At 42.6% G+C, this 20,128-nt stretch overlaps 1 long non-coding RNA gene across 2 annotated transcripts; it reads left to right on the plus strand.

Annotated features, from left to right (window-relative positions):
* Positions 1–1,944: 1,944 nt before the first annotated feature.
* LOC129394902 (uncharacterized) lies at positions 1,945–19,172 on the plus strand. 2 transcript variants are annotated; one of them, XR_008622287.2, is made up of 3 exons: positions 1,945–2,187; positions 9,756–9,987; positions 17,824–19,172. It is a non-coding gene; the product is annotated as an uncharacterized LOC129394902 (long non-coding RNA). The 2 variants fall into 2 exon arrangements; XR_008622286.2 differs by lacking the exon at positions 1,945–2,187 and adding an exon at positions 8,607–8,874.
* Positions 19,173–20,128: the final 956 nt, after the last annotated feature.

Raw genomic sequence — 20,128 nt, forward strand, 5'->3', positions numbered from 1 at the left:
GGGGGCGATGGGAAAGCCTGCCTTCAGGTGAAAGAATCCATCCCTTATAGTTTGTGACCCTGAGCACTCAGCCCCTACACTTCCTTTTTCTTGCTTTGCTCTTGCTTTGAATTAAAATTAGGAACTGAGCTTTTTTTCATCTTGATACCTTCAGTACTTAACGTAGACCACTGTAACCGTGGTGACAAAAAAAAAAAACACAAACTATGAATGAGTAAATAAGAGAAACAACGAATGAATAACAGCTGCTATGACAATTAAGGCATATGCTCCATTGTGTGGCCATGTGAGATAAATGTCTCCTAACTCACTGCTCTTTCTGTGGCTGTCCCTGGAGATGGGCATGCGCACCTCACTGCCTTTCCTGCTGTGGGAGGTGAGAGGACTGGGGAGCCCAGAAGCCCAGAAGATGCTCCTGCCAGTAGAGGGCTCTTCCTCTCACTGCTCCGAAGGGATGGCACAGCGGCTGAGCACGATGCTATGGTGGTGTCTGCCCACCTCTGTCCTTTCACCCACATCTCCCCCGTCACACTACTGGCCAGGTCAGGCTGGCATGGGAAATTTCCCTTAGGAGACCTGCAAGCTTATGGCTTTCTCTTTTTAAATGGTGGTTTCTATGATAGGGAAGGAGTGGGGACTATTATCCTAAAGCCAAACTCACTAAATTTTCAATATGGCAAAAGAAAATAAAGCAAGGGGAGACTTAGCACATCTTAGCTTATAAATTCTGGCTGTCCTATGTGACTTTCTGTTCTGAGTGAATGCGTGATTTTTCCAATGTCAAAGAGGGTTCTAGAGCCCCATAACTTGGAAATGGCTTGGTCTTGGTCTATATTGATGGATATCTTTCTACCTCCACCTATTTCTCCATGAAAACCTCCCCCTTACACACACACACACACACACACACACATACACACACACTGCACACTGGTGTTCTGCCAGCCCCAAGGCCTCCTTCCTACTGCTAATTTATGATTCCTCCTTCTTGGTGTCGGTTTTGGCTGATACTAAAGTGGCTAGTACCTCTTTGGAGATCTTTGGAAAACTCCAGTGAGTTGGAAAAGACCAGGACATGGAATCTGTAGAATAACGCTGGATGACATCTGGTTGGATGAAAAATGGGGACAGTCTGACCCCAAGCAGCTTGCCAGAAGCTAGGAACAGCTGCTTCTCAAGGGGGATGTGTCATCATCGCATCTCCTGAGTGGCCCATTTTCTGCTCTATAGGAGGTAAATAAACATAACACCACCTGAAAATTGGCCTTTTGAAAAAAAGGCTTTTTTTTGAAAAACCATCACGGAGGTTCTAACATTGAAAACTGGAAGCCCCTGGAGCCAGAGTCATGGGAGGAAGTAGGAATGTGAGGGCCAACGGACTAACTGGTCTCTCTTACTGGGGCCATCTATTAACCCCAAAGAGGATGTCTACTTCAGTTTCTACAGTAACAGCTTTAGGGCTGCCCAGTGGGCATCTAGTGGGAGAGAAGGTGCATATTTGGGGGAAATTCTTTAAACACCAAGCTGTTGTGTGTCTCCCACATGGTGTGTGCAGGGCTCTGTGTATCTGTGCTTCACTAGCATCCTTCTCTTTCTCTTCCTTTCTCATCTTTTCACTCTGTCTTTCCACTTCTGTCTCCTCTGGTCTCTGTCTCACTCTCTACTTTGTCTGTCTTCTGTCTCATAGTCTCCCTCTTCACCTAGTTTTCTTTCTCAGGTTTTCATTCTTCCTCCTCAGCTTGGCTCTCATTTTCTTATTGTGCTGGGTTGAATAGCGTCCCCCCAAAATTTGTGTCCTACCTGGAGCTTCAGAATGTGGTTCTATTTGGAAATTGGGTCATTGCGAGTGACTTATTTAATTGGTTATTTAATTATTCAATTGGTTATTTAATTAATGGCCATCTCAGTTAAGATGAGGTCATTCTGGTACAGGTGCACCATGAATCCAATATGATGGTATCCTCATAAGGAGAGGAGAAGAGACACAAAAACAGACACATCCTGGCAGATCACTGTGTGACTACGGAAACAGAGACTGAAGCAATGTGTCTACAAGCCAAGGAACACCATGAATTGCTGGCAATAACCCAAAACTACAAAGAGGCAAGGAAAGAATCTTCCCTAGCACCTTCAGAGAGAACATGACCCTGCTGACATCTTGATTTTGGATCTCTAGCTCCCAGAACGGTGAGATAATATGTTCTTTTAAGCCACCAATTTGTGGTACCCTAGGAAACAAATGAATTTATCACTAAGTTCATGCATACTTCTTCTCCCTATGCATAGCACGCCCCCCACACACCCCACCCCCCCCACTGCCTTTTTTCAGATTCAAACCATTGATCTCACCCATTGCATTTCTGGCATCAGGTGTCAGCTGGCTCATTTTCTTTGAGGCAAAGTTCATATCCACTGGATTCACACCTCAGTTGCCACATGGGCTGCTTCTCTGCTCAGAAATGTCAGGAGTTTTTAAATAGTTCATAAAAGGGACCCCCTTTTGACCTGACCCTCCCAGGTAAGTATGCTGTCTTTGAGGACCACAGAAAGGTTCAAGAATCTGGGTTTTCAGTCTCCACATGGCTCTGGGCAAGTCTCTTAACCTCCCTGAATTCTTTCAATGGCTTCATCAATTTAAAAAAAGGCAACTGCTTTAGTCTTTCCTGCCTCTGGAGAATGTTGTTAGTGTGAAAAGACCTTCAAAAGTACAACAAAGAATGCTGTGCACATTTATAGCCCTTTATTATTCAGACTTAGGAGGCTGGGATGAAATAAATATTTATGGAACCCAGAAGGTGACATGGAATTTTATGGATATTATTACGTTGGATCCTTAAAGCAACCTACCAAATAAGTGGTTCCCATTTTAAGTGAGGAGAAAATTGACTTGAAGCAAAGAAACATCACTTTCATAAGAAACAGTGAAGATTCTAATTAAACCCAGATTTCCTGACGTCCAATTTAGAGATTACTACATTACACTGTGACCCTCTCATTTGTTGATTTATTATTTTTTATGGCACACTTCCTTCCCATCTTGAAATATTTCTCTGACCCTTCAGAAGAAGCCACAGACTCAATAGAGTCTGGTCCCCTGTGTAAGGAGAGGTTTAATTTTCAAGTACAAATATTAACAACAGGCCCATAGAGGAAACATTTTGGAGGAACAATCGATGTTGGCAGACAGGAGCCTATCAGGAGGTAAAGGATTTGTAAAAGTGAAGTTTAAGGCAAACCTTTGAAGGGGAGATGAGAAATGCTGCCTTCAGAAAGGAGGAAGGGTCAAATTCAAGATCCACAGTGGGCTAGAGAGTGTGTGAATCTCGGCCTGAGCTCTGCAGCGGGGAGAGTTTGAAGATGTAGAATTCTGTCTGCATAGCATGCATTATGTCTTTATGTGATATGTATGCGTCAGAGAAGAGAATTTCTTTTCTGTCACAGGCATCGTCTAAAAATGCACACACTTGAGAAATCACCACTCTCTCTCCTTTCTCATTTCTCCACTTTCTGCACATCTTCCTACTTGCTGAGCCTTTCCTCTCATTCCAGAGGGACAGAAGCACCAGCACCTTCTTTAGGAGCTGTTTATCTGGCATCCGCCTCTCTGCTGAGAGAGCAGACCCCTCTTCTTCCCTTCTTTAAGCCCCAATTGTATCTTCCATCCTCCCACTCTGAGTGTGATTAGAGTGAAGAAAATCTCATAAAAAGGAAACTCAAACGTCAGGTAATTACAGCCCATAATTTGTTTATCTTTCAGAAGCCCATATTGGAGGAGCATTACTCACTCTGAGGATCCTGGCATAGGCAGATGCATCACTTGTATTGAAGTATATTATCTGCTGTGATATTTATGATGAAATGAGTTTGCCAGCCATCGTCTATCAGGTCACAAACTCTTACTCAGCCTTGAAAAATGGCTTTTAATACACTCTTGTTGCAAGATTGGGGTGGATGTACAATTTGTGACTTTCCTACCTCTGCTGTTCCCGGGAACAGGGTGTACAGGTCTGTGTACAGGGTGAACGGGGTGGGGAGCTGTGTTCCTTTGCCTTATTCACAACCCCCACCCTTGGTGCAGTGAGACCATGAGTTCCTTAAGGACAGTCCATGTCTTACTCATTTTGTGTCCTCTTTGTACAGGGTCTGGCACATGTTTGATGTCAACAAATGTATGTTGAAACAAAATGAATTGATTCACATGTGAGGAGATTTAGCTTCTGGGACCAAGACCCCATAAATTCCTGGAGGAAAAGTAAAAGACATACTTAACATCACCTGAGATCACTTATTAGCTCACTTATTCAATCATGCATTTGCACATTCGTACAACAAATGCTTATCAAAAACTATTGTGTGGAAGGCACAGTGCTAATTGCTAAGTGGGCTAAAAAGATAAAATAAAATATGGCTTCTGGTCAGGTGTGATGGCTTACACCTGTAATCCTAGCACTTTTGGGAGGCTGAGGTGGGAGGATCGCTTGAGCTCATGGGTTTGACACCAGCCTGGGCAACATGGCAAGACCTTGTCTCTACTAAATTGTTTTTTAATGAAAAATTAACCAGCTGTGGTGGTGCACCTATAGTCGCAGCTACTTGGGAGGCTGAGTTGGGAGGATCCCTTGAATCCAGGAGGTCAAGACTGTAGTGAGCTGTGATCATGCCACTGCACTCCATCCTGGATAACAGAACAAGACCCTGTCTCAAACAAACAAAAAACAAAACAAAAAAACATAACTTGTACCTTAAAGGAGCATATGATCTAGTACTAAGGGTAAGAGAGAAATGAATGGTACAGGGAAGAAAATGAGGCCATAAAAATGCTTTGAATTCTCTGAGGATGAACAGATTTCTTCTAGCTGGAGACATAGGCAGGAGTGGATATTTGAATAGAATTACAATGGATGGTACATTAATTGTTTTTTTGCAAATAAATTAAAGTGAGTCTAGCTTTTGTAACAAAAGGTGTTCACAGGCAGCAGACTCTACTATCTCACAGAACCCATGAAAAAACTCAACAAGTAAGTCTCAGGTAGGGGTGAGAAGCAAAGATCCTCAGGGACCCTGTGGTGGAATCTGTGGCCCTTCCCCAGAGAGTTCCCCTGTCAATGTAATTCACTGCCAAACATTCTTTGTTTCTCTGATGAAACATTCAGTTTCCAGGAGATCTAATGTGATTAATCAAGCAGAGTGTCAGGACTCCAGTCTGTAAACTCATTAGCTATAGCCAGGGGAACTGTCTCCAGAAACATGGCTGCTAAGACCCCTCTTTGTGCAGTGGAAGCAGTTCCCAAGAACAAGGGCTGAGCAGCCTCTCTGGCTGGGGGCACCTACATGTGGGTAAGATTTGGAGGTGTGTGGACATGATCACGAAGGACATTGCAGATGTGGGGAAGCACAGGGCTGAAAGCCTCCCACCAGGACTCTCTGCCTGGCTCCATCTGTTCTCCCCAGGCTCAGGCATGGTCATTTGTTCCCCCAGCTCTCTTCCTGATGGGCTCAGGTATGAGTTTGTGTGTGTGTTTGCACCTGGGAGCGTGTGTGTTTGCACCTGGGAGCATGTATGTGAATGCAAGTGTGAGCACTTGTGTTTGGTTACTTTTGAGTGTATGTGCAAGTCTGAGCACGTGTATGAGTACATCTGAGTATGTGCGTGTGCCAGTGTGTGTGTGTGTATGTCCGGTATGAGTGTAATATGTGCAGTGTGAGTGTGTGTGTGAGTGTGATTATGTCCTCTGTGTGTGTGTGAGAGTGTGATTATGTCTTCTGTGTGTGTGTGTGTGTGAGTATGATTATGTCCTCTGTGTGTGTGTGTGAGTGTGATTATGTCCTCTGTGTGTGTGTATTTGTGTGTTGAATGTGATTATGTGTGTGCTGTTCTGGGTTCTACTTTGGGCCGGGTAGCAGGGTGGGGAGAGGATGATACAACAGCACAGACTTTCTCACTGCCAGAATGGGTTTCTTCTTAGCATAGCTTTTATGGACTACTATGTAAAAAGAGTTTCTGGTTCTCCACCTGAGAAAATTACTAAAATTACTAAATGCTCTCTGGTGTTAATCTGCCTTCCATAGGTACTGGCCCAGACAATGGAGTAGAGCAGGGAATAGAAATATCCATTCTGCAACACAACAGTTTCTTCATGTTCAAGCCTAGTAATTTCTTTCCTGAAGGAGGAGTTCATTTCATCCTCTTGAACCTTGTCTGTTTGTTCCTTGCTGTGCTACTCCCCAGGATGAACACAGCCACCGCCCCCTCTCTTCTAAACCACCTCTTTTCCACACAGAATCATTCTGGTTCTGTCCATTTGTTGTGGGCTCCTTTCTCAGCTCCTAAATGCATGGGCTACTCGCTGGCAGGCTCTTTCTGTTCCTCTGCTTCATCTTGCTCACTCCTGTATGTGCCCACCAAAATCCCATGGAATCAACAACAGCTTTAAAAAGTGGGCTTTGTTTCCTTCTCTCTGCAGGGGATCAAACATAGGCACCTGCCTGTCCAAGGGGGTCTAAGTCACAGTAGAGAAGTGGTTTGCAAAGGCTGGTGGGATGGTGTGGCAGGCCTGTGGAGTTGAATAAAAATCCTGATGTCCTTCCTGGCATGAAGAATGGAGCTGCCAAGCTGCCCCCAGGAGAAGCGTGCTGCCTATGCATCTCACTGGACTTCTGTGTACAGAAGAAATATTCGTGGTTTGACCAAACGCTCGGGCTCCCCACGACTCCCGTTGTTATATGGGAAAGAACAAGGTCTGGCCCACCTCTCTAAACCTTTATAAAGGAGCCAGCTGGTGCCTGCCACTTTGTTGCCCACTGGAGAAGACTGGCTGCATGCATGTCATGCACCATATCCCAGCAGCAGAGGCCCTGATTTTTTTTTTTTTAGCAGCTGTAGTTCATTTGTAAATTATTAACCTCTCAAGAGCCAATATTTGCTCAGGGCCTTCCAGTCCATCTCAAGTGTCGATCCTGTGCTTGTGAGATTGCGAGGGAGGATGGTGCAGGGAGCTCAGTCTGACACGCTGTTGTTGGGGAGGAAAATGCTCTTTGTCTAGCAAGAGAGGAGGATCTGACTCAGCAGCAGTAGAACCTCAGGCCAGCCCTTTTCCCACCTGGGGCTGAGGAGACTCAGCCATGTGAGAGTCCACATAGAAGCAGGGGTCCTCAGTGCTCTCTAACCACATTGAGAGTCTACTCTGCCCCAAACCACTCCACTATGCCAGGCTGAGGCTTTTTAGGCCAATATATATCTAAGGATAAAATGAAGGGAGTTCTGGATGATGCATTAAGAACACTCCTGAGACATTAGGGCCTTGCTTTGGATTTGAAGAGGGGAACTTTACTTGTCACCCTGGGTGAAGTCAATTCCTCTGTGAATCTCCCCAATGAGACTGTGGGTACCTTAGGAGAAGAGACAGTGACTTATTCATCTCAGAATCCTCAGACTAGAATAAGGCCTGGGATTTATCAGGCATTCAGTAAATTCTTGCTGAATGAGCAATTAACTTGAGGTCTTCAGGGTTCCCGGGACCAAAGAGTTGGCCTTTATAAAAGCACATTTGTAATTCAATCTGTACAAGTAGTACAATTCAGTGTGGTATGTTACAAGTCAGTTATTGAATATTACACATTGCCACAATGATCTGTCAGTAATAAAGACACAGTCCAGAAAATATTCTCTCTCGTAGGTCACTACAGTTGACCAGTTGACTCCAATGATCTCATTAAATAGCTTGAGGTTGAAAATAACCTAGTGTTTCTCTTACCCAATACACTATTTGCTGATTGAACAACATAAAGTTTCCAAAAGTGGAAAGGGCATTATGAGGAAAGGTATTAAAATAAAGCTATCATCTTAACTTTTAATAAAACTGTGTACAATACTGAAGATACTTTATAGCAAGATGAAAAAATTAGAGTCCTTGGTGTTGTGCAGATGAATTCTAGTCCCAGCATTATTCCATAATATGTACCTTGGGCAAATTAACAACTCTGAGACTCAGTTTTCTCATCTTTAAAATGGGGATACTCTATCTACCTCTTAAAGTTATTGTGAGGACTGAATGAGTTAATACTTGGAGAGGACTCAGAGCAGGGCATAGTTAAGGACTCAGTAAGAGCTAACTTTACTAACATCACTACCATCACAAAGAATAAGTGAGAAAACGTACCTTGAGGATCTTGCATAGTACCTGGCATAAAATAGGCTCTTAAGAGATGAAAGCCAATTAGTACTAGTAATTAGAGTTTAAAATGATAAGATTTTAAGGCATGTAGAAAACAAGAATATCTTGTGTTTCTGGCAACCAAAGTTATTCTATTCCAGGCCATGGGGATCTCCTATTTCTCCAGAAATATGGAGGCTACAAGAGAGAACTAACATTTATTGGGCACTTACATTGTACTAGTTACTGTGCTAGGGGCTTTAAACACAGTTTTTCCATTTAAGCAAATAATCCTAATATTTTAGATAATTTACCTGAAACCCACCGAGATGACGTATTTCTCCAATGGTCACATTAGCTAATGACGGTAGGACTAAGATTTCAACCCAGATATGTTTGGACTCTATAGCCTGTGTGCTTTCCACTTTTCAGAAACTATCTTATAAACAAAACAGAGCAAAAACTTTCTGGGACTCTCTGGAGCCCTTGGCTGTTCTCTGGACCTTCCTTCGCTGTGTCTGGGGGCAGGCACATCTTGGCTTAGGCTGAGCTTTTCTATTTGCCAAAAGGGTCATCTCAGAGGGCACAGCCTGGAGTGCAGCTCAACAAACATATGTGTGACAGCCGAGTGCCACCACGTTAAGAACTGGACTTGCAAGATGGATAGGACCTGGTGGCAGCTGTCCTTGAGGAAGCCAGAGCCTGGAGAGACAGATCTCATGTAATTACTTAATCCCCATGAAATGGTGGGAGGTAAAGGGCAGGAATGTGCACAGGGGGCTGCAGGAGCACAGAGGAGGACACTAGGGGAGTCTGGACTTTGAAGGAAGATTTCCTGGAAGAGAAGATGCCAGAACTGAGTGTTGAAAGTTTAGTAAGAGCCAGCTGAAGAAAAGTGAGAGGAGGGTTCAGGAGAGGGGAGAGAAGGAGCAAAGACACAGAGATGAGAGATAGCATATAGTGTCATGGAACTCCAGGCCATTCAGATTTATCAAAGTGGAAAGTGCAATGCAGAAGTGAGTAGACAGAGATCAAGCAGAAGGGGCAGGCAAGGCCAGGGCTCAGAAGTCCTTATATGCATGTCTGGGAGTTTGAACCTTATCCTGAACATGCTGGCAGAGGAGTGATAGGTAGGAAGCTTGGAGTTGAGGTGAGCAAGGCTGGAGATAAGGGGTTATGGGTGGCTATTGTCCAGGGGAAAAGATGATGAAGGCAGTGATAATGGAAATGGGGCAGAATGCGGAGATGCAGGAAATGTTAGGAGGCTAAGCCTTCAGGATTTGCTGGTTAATTGGGTGTGGGAGAGAGGGAAAGAGAGGTTCAAGAATGATTTCCAAGAATTTTGCCTTAGACAACTAGGATTGATGGTGCAATTAACAGAATGTTAAGAGGAGAAGAAAGCTTACGAGAAATATAAAGCATCAATTGTTGTACTTATTGAATCTGGGGTGCTTGTAGGACACCTGAGTGAGATTGGAAGTGCAGGGGGCAGTGTACCCTGAGGCTAAAACTAACAGCCACATCCAAGCTCAGAAATTAGCAATGACTATGAATGTCTCTTCTTAACACTACCTGCCTCACTTTCTTACTCTCTATTTACAGGTTATAGCAGAGTACCAATATTCTGCAGAAAACCAAAACCTCACCTGCATTCCTACTCCTATCGTGATGTTCTGCCCCCCGGGACCCTTGTTTATGCTGGTCTCTCCTTTTGAAAGAACGTTACCCTTTTCTTCACCCAGCGAATTCTTACTCAGACTTCAAGACTCAGTTCAGAGTCTGGGGATGAATATTCTACAAATGGCCCCCAGGATTGTCATGGTCCTCACGGCAGGTACACAAGCTAGTTTTCTTATTGATACATAATAGATGTACATATTTTGGGGGTACATGTGATAATTTGATACATTCATATAATCAATTCTGAGCAATTGGGATATCCGTCACCTTAAATATTTATCTTTCCTTTTTGCTAGGAACATTCAAATTTTGAAACATTCTAGCTGTTTTTTTTTTTCTTTTTAAGACAGAGTCTCACTCTGTCACCCAGGCTGGACTCCCCTCTACCCAGGTGCAAGCAATCCTCCTGCCTCAGCCCTCCAAGTAGCTGCAACTACAGGCGTGCACCACCATGTGGACTAATTTTTGTATTTGTTAAAGAGATGGGTTTTTGCCATGTTGCCCAGGCTGATCTCAAACTCCTGGGCTCAAGCAATCTGCCTGCCTTGGTTTTCAAAAATGTTGGAATTACAGGCATAAGCCACCGCACCCGGCGCACATTCTAGCTATTTTGAAATGTACAATAGATTAATATTAATGATAGTCACCCTGCTGATCCATTGAACACCATATCTTATTTCTTCTATATAATTATATATTTGTATTCATTAATCAGCTTCTCTTCATTCCCCCTTCCCTCCACTCTCCCAGCCTCCAGCAACTACCAGTCTGCTCTTTATCTTTATGGCATCTACTTTTTAAGCTCCCACATATAAGTGAGAAGATGCAATATTTGTCTCTGTGCTTGGCTTATTTCACTTAACCTAATGACCTCCAGTTCCATGCACATTGCTACAAATGACAGGATTTCATTATTTTTTATGGCTGAATAATATTCTATTGTGTACATATACATTTTCTTTCTCTATTCATCTGTTGGACACTTAGGTTGATTCCATATTTAGGCTATTGTGAATAGTGCTACAATACACGTTAAGTGTGCAGATATCTCTTTGATATGTTGATTTCCTTTCTTTTGAATATATACCCAGTAGTGGAATTGCTGAATCATATATTAGTTCTAATTTTAGTATTTTGAGGAACTTCCATACTGTTTTCCACAATGGCTGTACTGATTTATGTACCAACAGTGACAAGCTAGTTTTAAAAAATAACCCAGAGTTACATTAGCAGATGCTTTGTGCATCATTTCTTCTTCAAATTCTTCTTCTGGGAACTGAAGTTTCTCACACTGCAAGCCCGAGTAGTGGCTGCAAATCAAGAAATTTCTCTTCTAATGGGGTTGTGCATGGAGTACCCCCATGCTACCTGGGCACTGGGGTTTCTCAGCCACTCCACTGAAATTTGCATTGGCTTATTGAAAGTCAATCACAAGTCAAAACAACAGACTCACATAGGAGAACACTGTTGTTTGGGCCCAGCAGCTCTGAAATCAATACCTTTAATGGTAGAACCTAAAACTAAAATAAATAGGAAGGAAGGAAGGAGAAAGAAAGAAAGAAGAAAGAAAGAGAAAGAAGAAAGAAAGAGAAAGGGAGAGAGAGAAAAAAGAAGGAAGAAAGAAAGGAAGGAAGGAAGGAAGGAAGAAAGAAGAAAGAAAGAAAGAAAGAATGAATAGAGGAGGAGGGAGAAAAAAGGCAAGAAAGAAAAACAAGGGAAGATTTGTTGACTTTCCAGTATGCACCAGACTGCATAAAAAGCTGTTGCTCTGTAGATTCATTCAACTTCCACTTATAAAGCACCTACTCTGTTCCAGACACACTAGGCACTGGGGATACAGAGATGAATATGCACTATGCTTACCATCTAGGGGGGCAGAAAAATACCTAATGAATGCACAACAGTATGAGTACTATGGACAAAAAGGGGAGAATAATTTTCTCTGGTGTGGGAGAAACGTGGGTTAGGGATGATATCATAGAGGCCTAGTAGGAGTTTCTAAGCAGAGATGGGGTGGAAAAATATCTTAAACAGAGATTAGCAGGAACAAAGGCATGGAGCATTCATGCCAATGTATTTGGGGATTATTGAGTACTTTGGCACAAAGTGGCTCCTATTTTCCAACGCTCAATAGACCAGTTCCCTGAATATTTACTTTCTTCATTTGCTTTTAATAATTAAGTACCAAGAAAGTGGCTTTGATTGTCAGCTTCACTCTCGGGGTTAATTAGATATTTCCAAATAACTTGCCAAATACTTGCTTTGATCCCAAGTTTGGCTCCTCCTTTCTTTCCCTTTCCCTAAACACTGATTTCTCTGGAGAGCTCTTGTTGGAGAATTGACTGGAGCTAATTATTCCAGATAATTAAGATCGCTAAGCAGAACAATTTAATTTTTTCTATTTCTTTCTTTCTTGTTTTTTTTTTTTTGAGAAATGTTAATGTCTGCATAACACACCATCAATAAAACTCCTTTTAAAAGGTTAAGCTGGCTGAGCGCAATATTGAATTGAGAATGACTAGGATCAAATGAAATCCAGTAAAGATATTTAGCAGAGTAATGAAGTTTATTCTGGAACAAATGGCTTTTCCTTATCAGAATTTGCTTTTATTTGATGCAGTGCTGAAATAGGGAAGAACGGAGTCAGGCCAAGCCAATTGCATTAAAAGAAGTTTTTCAGTGACTTTCCATTTACATTCTGTACCTGCCTTTCACTGTCCTCTGCCCCTTCTCCTCTCCCTCCTAAGCACAAGGGTCTTATAATATGCTCTGACTTCTCCCTTCCCTTTATCTCCTCTAAATGTAGGCTGCTCTAAACATGCAATTCTCTCAAGTGTCCTGTGAGTAACAAATAGGTGACACATAGATCAGAACCCATATAACAACTTTTGGAAGAAAGGTTGGAATATACAGTATTGAAAAAAGCAACTTGAATTAGTTGCCAACATTTAAACATTTGGAGACTCTAAATACGTGTCCAGATTTCCAACTTCTAAAAGCCTGGCATTCCTACCTAATAGTAATTGACTGAAATAGACCAGGAGCTGTCCCCTTTAGGTCAGGTCTGTGGACTCCAGCTTGCCAATACCCTACCCAGCCTTCTTCACTCATTATCTTACCTGCTCAGCCCCACAGAAAAGCAGCCCCTGATGGGAGCTACTCTTTCCACTTTCTCCCTCTTCTATTATACCCAAACTAGCATTTTCTCTTTTCTTGGATAGATTTAAATTTTGTGATGAGAAAACAATCTGATTTAAAAAATTCATTTACTGAGAGTAAATGACGGATAGTCTGTTTAATCCCACCAGGAGTGTTGCATTTTCAAATTATCTCACTTGAATCTCCAACTGTTAACATTTTGGGCAATGTGCCAAAAAAAAAGAAAAAGAGGTGAGGAATATAGGTAGTATAGGAGGAGTGTTGTTGGTTAGCCAGACTTCCCCGGCTTATCTCCAAGTACTTTGATGGTTATAGTGTCCTTTAATGGAGAACATGGGCTTTGTACTCAAACAGATCTGCGTTCACACGTGTACCATCACTTATATCTCTGATGACCTTCGCAGGGTTTCTGAGCCTGTTTCCACATCTGGAAAATATACTTGAAGGGGCTCTGCTGAGCTGGCATATGTAAAGTGTTTGTAACAGTAGTTGCCCAAGAAGTGTTGCTCTCTTCACTGCCACTTTACTTCCACATGGGTTCTGGGGATGGATATTCCGAGTGGTGTCTGGATGACTACAAGGTCATGCCTCACTTTTTAGTTAAAAGTATTTATATTCAAAGTAAGTGTCAGATAATATAGTCACTATTAAAAGAGCACATGCTTAAATTAGTTGATTTGGTGATGTACATAAGAACCATAGTCCTAGCTAGGTACTGGAGAAAACATAATTCACTCACTCATTCATTGTTTTATCAGTATATTCATTTATTCAACAAACTTTTATTGGGTGCTGTGTTCACCAGCTTTCACTAAGTTATGTTGTGATAAGTACAACCCCAAAACCCAGTGGCTTACAACCAAATACTTATTTCTTGTTCATATTGCATGCTCATTGCCAGTCAGCTGTCGTTCTACTCCTGTTCCAAGCAGTTTCCTGGCATCTGGGATCTAGGATGGAGGAGCAACCTTATCTGAGACATGCCATTCTCATGGCAGAGGGACGAAAGGGGCTAGTAAAATCATGGAATGCCTCTTGAAGTGTCTTTGTGGAACGGGAACACTGTCACTTTCATTCACATTTTATTGGCCAAGACAAGTACATAATTATGCTTGTCGTCAGTGGGCAAGGTACCCTTCCTTTAGGAAGGCACTGCAAGTCACAAGCAATGGGTAGGAAAGGTTAATAATCATGCAGGGGAGAGGGAAGACAGGTGTTCAGGAACATTATTATCTTAGTCTGTTTTATGTTGCCATAATAGAATACCTGACACTGGATACTTTATAAAGAAAAGAAGTTTATTTAGCTCACAGTTCTGCAGGCTGGGAAGTTCAAGGACATGGTGCTGGCTTCTGAAAAGGTCTTTCTTGTTGTGTCATAACATGGTGGAAGGTCGTGGGAAGTGGGCATGTATGAAGGAGCCTAATATGAAGGGCATCCATGCTTTATAACAATCCATTCTTGCAGGAACTAATCCATTCCCCCAAGAGCTAATCTAGTCTTATGAGAGTGAGAACTCACTCACTGTTTTAAGAATGGCATCAAGACCCATGAGGTGCAGCCCCTGTGACTTAAATACCTCTCATTAGACCCCATCTCCCAGTATGGCCACATTAGCGACTAAACTTCAATATGAGTTTTGGTGGGGACAAACCATGTCCAAACCATAACATTCCACCCCATAGCATTCCACCCCTGGCCAACTCCCATCCCCTGACCAAAACTCATGTCCTTCTTACAGGTAAAATACAATCATTCCCTCTTAGTGGTCCCAAAAGTCTTAATTTGTTCTAGCACCAGTGTAAAAGTCCAAAGATCAAAGTCTTATCTGAGCCTCAAGGCAAGCTCCTTTTAGTTCTGAGTTCATAAAATAAAAAATAAGTTATTTACTTCCAAGACACAATGGTGGAACAGGCATAGGGTAGATATTCCCATTACAAAATGGAGAAATACACCAAAAGATGAAAGACGTAACAGGTTCCAAGCAAAAATAAAACCCTTCGGGGTAAACATTAAATCTTAACCCTCTGGAATGATCTCCTTTGACTCCATGTCCCACATTCTGGGCACACTAGTGTGAGTGGTGAGCTCTCAAGGCCTTGCACAGCACTGTTCTCATGGCTTTGCTGGGCATATCCTACTTGGTTGCTCTCATGAGTTGGAGTCAAATGCCTGTGGCTTTTTTGAGCTGACGTTGCATGTTGCCAGTGGCTCTACAATTCTGGGGGTCCCAGTGGCAGCCCTGCCCTTGTATCTCCACTAGGCATTGCCCTGGTGGGGACTCGCTGTGGCAGCTCCAACTCTACATTTCCTCTTGTCATTGCCCTAGTAGAGGCTCTCTGCAGTGCTCTTCCCCTGTGACAAGTCTTTGCTTGGGCCCACAGGCTTTTCCATATATCCTTTGGAATCTTGGTGGAGGAAGACATACTTCATAGCTCTCACATTCTGCAGGCCTAAAGAGTTAACACCACATGATTCCAAGGCTTACTGCTTGCACCCTCTGGAGTGGCCACATGAGTCTCTTTTTCTCACCTGGGGTGACTTGAGCCATTGCAGTAGTATCCTGAGGGGAGCTAGCATCCCGAGGCAGCACAGGGCAGCAGTGTCCCAGACCTGTCCCCTGAAACCATTCTGTCTTCCTAGGCTTCTGGGTCTGTAATGGGAAGGGTGCCCTCAAAAACCTTAAACATGCCTTTGAACCCTTTTCCCCATTGTTTTGACTATAAGCACCTGATTCCCTTTTAGCCATGCTAATCTCTTTAGTAAGTGTTGCTCCACCAAACTCTTAATGCCTCTCTTGAAAAATGTTTTTTTTTATTCTCTGCCACATGGCCAGGCTGTGAATTTTCCAGATCTTTCTACTTTGCTTCCCTTTTTTCCTAGCAGTTCACTGTAAGCAGTTAGAAGTAAACATGCAACAGCCTGAGTGCTTTGCTGCTTAGAAATTCCTTCCACAGATATGCTATATTATTGCTCTTAAGTTTGGCCTTCCACAAAACCCTAGGGCATGGACAAAATATAGCCACGTTCTTTGCAACCATATAACAAGGCTGACCATTGCTCCAGTTTCCAGATCAACATCCTCATTTCCATCTGAGACCCCATCAGAATGGCCTTTATGGTCCATTTTCTATCAGCATTTTGGTCATGACTGCTCAACTGATCTCTAAGAAGTTCCAATCTTTCCCTCATCTTTTTGTCTTCTTCTGAGCCCTCACCAGAATCACACTTAATGTTTAATTCATAGCAATACAGGCTTTTGCTGGTCTGCTCCTGCAAACTTTTTCAACTCTTGCCTCTTAACCATTTCCAAGCTGCTTCTTTACTTTCAGGTTTCTTTATAGCGATATCCCACTCCTGGCACCAATTTTCTATCTTAGTCTGTTTTGTGCTGCTATAACAGAATACTTGAGACTGGGCAATTTATAAACAAAGAAGGTTTATTTATCCCATGGTTCTGCAGGCTGAGAAGTTCAGGGGCATGGCACTAGCTTCTGGTGAGGACTTTTGTGCTTTGTTATAACTTGGTGGAAGATCAAAGGGGAAGTAAACACAGGAAGGGGCCAAACATGAAGTGTGTTCTCACTTTATAACAACCACTCTTGTGAGAACTAATCCATTTCTGCTAGAACTAACCGTGTGTCTTGAGAAGAACTCACTACAGCAAAAACAGCACCAAGGCACCTGTGAGGGTGAAACTCCTATGACCCAAACACCTCCCATCAGGCCTCACCTCCAACACTGCCTCACTGGCAGTCAAACTTAATGAGTTTTGGTGAGGACAAACCACATGCAAACCATAGCAACTATCTAAGTGATGGGCATAAAGGGAAGAATAAGATGTGGACCTTTCCCTCAAATAACTCATAGCTTAAAGAAGAAGATGGATATGCTGATGATTATGGTGAAATAATTAATGGCCATAATAGCTCACAATGGGCATTGGGCTAAGTAATTTACATGTATTAAACAGTTTAATCTTCACACAACTCTGTGAAGTAGGAACTATTATTATCTCCATCCCATTTTATAAATGAGGAACAGAGACAACCAGCCATCAAGAAAGATCACAGCCAAGATCAGACAAGCAATAAGTAGCAGAGAATAGACTTGAATCTGGGTTATCTGGCTCAGAAATCTGTTTGCTTGGCCACAGCAAATAGTAGAGTGTCACAGAGTGCTCCAGATGCACAGGCTAGAGGTGGAGAAGTGGTGACAGGAGATGATCCTTAAGGGTAGAGGAGAATTTAGCAGGTGACAGAAAAGTCACTCCTGCTGGAGAGGCAGGAAGGAGCAGAGGCTGAGGTGTGAGCAGTGTCCGGAGTGACACCAGGAGCAATTTGGTGCTGGAAAAGCCTGAGGTACGAGGCTGTAGAGTGGTAGAGAGGCCAGCTCATGGGGGACTCACCTTAGGGAGCTACTTAGGGTGAATTTAGGAGTATGGGAGTGGACACAGAGAGAATAGTGTGAGGCCATTGTAATATGCTCCTCTGTCTCTTTCACCAAAGGGAATTTCTTATTAGGAAATCCATTTTTATATTTGCGTAATCATTTTTATTCCTGCATACATGTGCCTGTCTCTCTGGACAGTGGTGCTGGCTGTGGGGTTTGGGCTGGTGCACCCTGAGTTGATAAAAGAGATGACCAGTCTGGGCAGGCTGCAGTATTTTCTACTGGATTTCACAGGTCTGCAGAAACACTGAGCATTTTTGTTTTCCCTAAGAAACAGAATGTTGGCAGCTTTATTTTTCTCAAGGGTATAGCACTGAATGTTATTTATTGTTCTGACTCTGAATTTCGTGCTGTCTTTTTTTCTGTTTCCTGCTGACAGGTGATTTGCTCTTGAACAATTAACAGAGTGAAGGCTGTGTTCCATCTCCTCACAGTCTCCCGCTGGGCATCCTTGGGAGCACAGGAGGAGAAAGGCTTTCTTCTTGATCCTATTACTGCTGCCCAGCATCAAGAAGGATTAATTAACCCACCAGGTTTTGCTTCATTACGAGGAAAAAGGAAAAGCCAGTGACAGTGGAATTCAAATATTGAACAGGCAAAGGAATCAGTGCTCAAGCACCTTATGAACATTTCGAAGACTTAGCTGGGCGGTGTGGCGCAATGTAAAGTGGGGTGACTTGGTGCAGATTACACACCCCTGCAGCCCTGTTTCTTCATCCTCAGAGTTCACACTTCAATTCTACAAATTGATGGCCTACTCTGAGCTAAGCCCCGCCCACTCTGAACTAAGCCCCGCCTACTTTGATTCCCTACTCTGAGCTAAGGAACAGTCTTTCATCCCCATGAAAGCTTTCTGTCTAGAAGGAACTAAAGAGCATAATTATACTTATTTTCCAGTGCTGTTGTTAGAATTAATTAAATGTGGTATAGCATGTGAAAGTACTCTGTAACTAAACATTGTATAAATGTTAATTATTCTCATTTTCATATTTGATATTCAGGCATTCAAACAATTATTGAGCACTTATTAGGGCAAAGAACTATACTTGCAGCTAACAGTTACGTGAAAGAATTCGAAGACATTGTTTTTGATGTTTAGGAAGGTCCCATGTGGCAGAGCAATTAAGACGCACACATGAAATAATTAAACAACAAAGTTGGGCCTAAAGAAGTTTCATCTCACATGCTAATCATGGCTGGTTGGCTATGGCTATCTAGAGTATTATGCTGAAAATGATTCTGAAGCTCTTTCTGGGCTCAATTGAAAAGGATGTTCTGGTGGATTAGCAATGAATGCCATGGGCATAAGTTGGGCATGTAGTGGTACATGGACTAGTTGTTTATAGTGCCTAATACAAGGTAGCAAACATAATGATAAAAGTAACTGTTATTGAAATTCAGCCAAGATTGGTATCAGTGTAGGCTTGTATGACTGGCAAAGAATGTAGAGGAGCTAAAGATTAAGCTTGACCTTGAATTACGAGTAGGACTTCAGTGAAGATAGGAGGCTATTTCAGAATGCAGGGCATCTGGTAGGGAGTAGTGGATGGTGGAGAGTAAGGAACTCAGTACCTGATTCAAAGCCTGGGTCTCCCAGAAGTGAGCTGTGTGGCTTGGGCCACTTTATCTCCTGAGGTCTCAGAGTTTTCATATATAAAATTGTAGATCTTGTCTTGATGGTTTTGAACATTCTTTCTAATTCTGCACAACAGTCCATTTGTGGGTTAGATGAGCCTTTACCAAACTGTATTTCATGGAACAATGGTCCCAAGAGCTGTTCTGTGAAAAGTAAGTGTCATCATCAAATAATTTTGAGAAATTCTGAATCCTATATACTTGTTGATTCCTATTTCTTTCCTTCCATTCTTTCTTGAATCCACTCTGATTGGTCCTTAAAGTTGGAGTTTATTTTTATCATTATTGTTATTGTCGTGGTAGTAAAGATGGACAAAGGCAGATTCCACAAACATCTCAAAATAAAAGTCAGTAGGACTTGGTGATTAATTGCATATAGGCAATGCAGGAGAGGGTCTAAGCAAAGATGGCAAATATTTCAAACTAGAAAATGAATAGAATAAGCCAGGGAATTATTGATGGACAAAAGAAGTTGAACCAGGTTGGTGGACATGGAGCAGGGGTGCGGAGGGAGAATACCATCCTGCAGGCTAGGTACCTCATGGGTACAGGAAGAGATGCATCTAGGTTGCTCACAGCTATGGAAGATTATTGCAAAGCTGTAAGAAAAGCTGAAGGAGATCATCTCAGCAGCAGCAACAGCACAACGTTGGGGTCTATAGAGACCACCTTAGTTTGCCTAAGACTAAGAAATTTCTCAGGACACGAGCCTTTCAGTACCAAAACTAGGTAAGTTCTGTACCAAAAAAGTTAGTTGTATTATTAGGGGATCAATTTTCCTTATTCTAGAATGGACAGCTGGATTCATAATCAAAGGACAATGTGTTGTTGCCAGCAATTTCTGTTGAGCATTTTATGAACAGAGTTTCGATTAGCCCCTTAACAGATGACTGGTGTCTCCTGTGCCTAGCACATGTAGAAGCATCTTTAGCCCCTCCAACCCTCTCTGGTCTTCCTGGCTATGGCTGGGTAACATTTGGATCCACCTCTTAATGGAGTTTGCCATATGCAGTGGGAAAAACAGAGAGGACCGCTTTCATACCATATTC

The sequence above is a fragment of the Pan paniscus genome, chromosome 1, assembly GCF_029289425.2.
Source record: "Pan paniscus chromosome 1, NHGRI_mPanPan1-v2.0_pri, whole genome shotgun sequence".
Classification (NCBI taxonomy): Eukaryota; Metazoa; Chordata; class Mammalia; order Primates; family Hominidae; genus Pan; species Pan paniscus.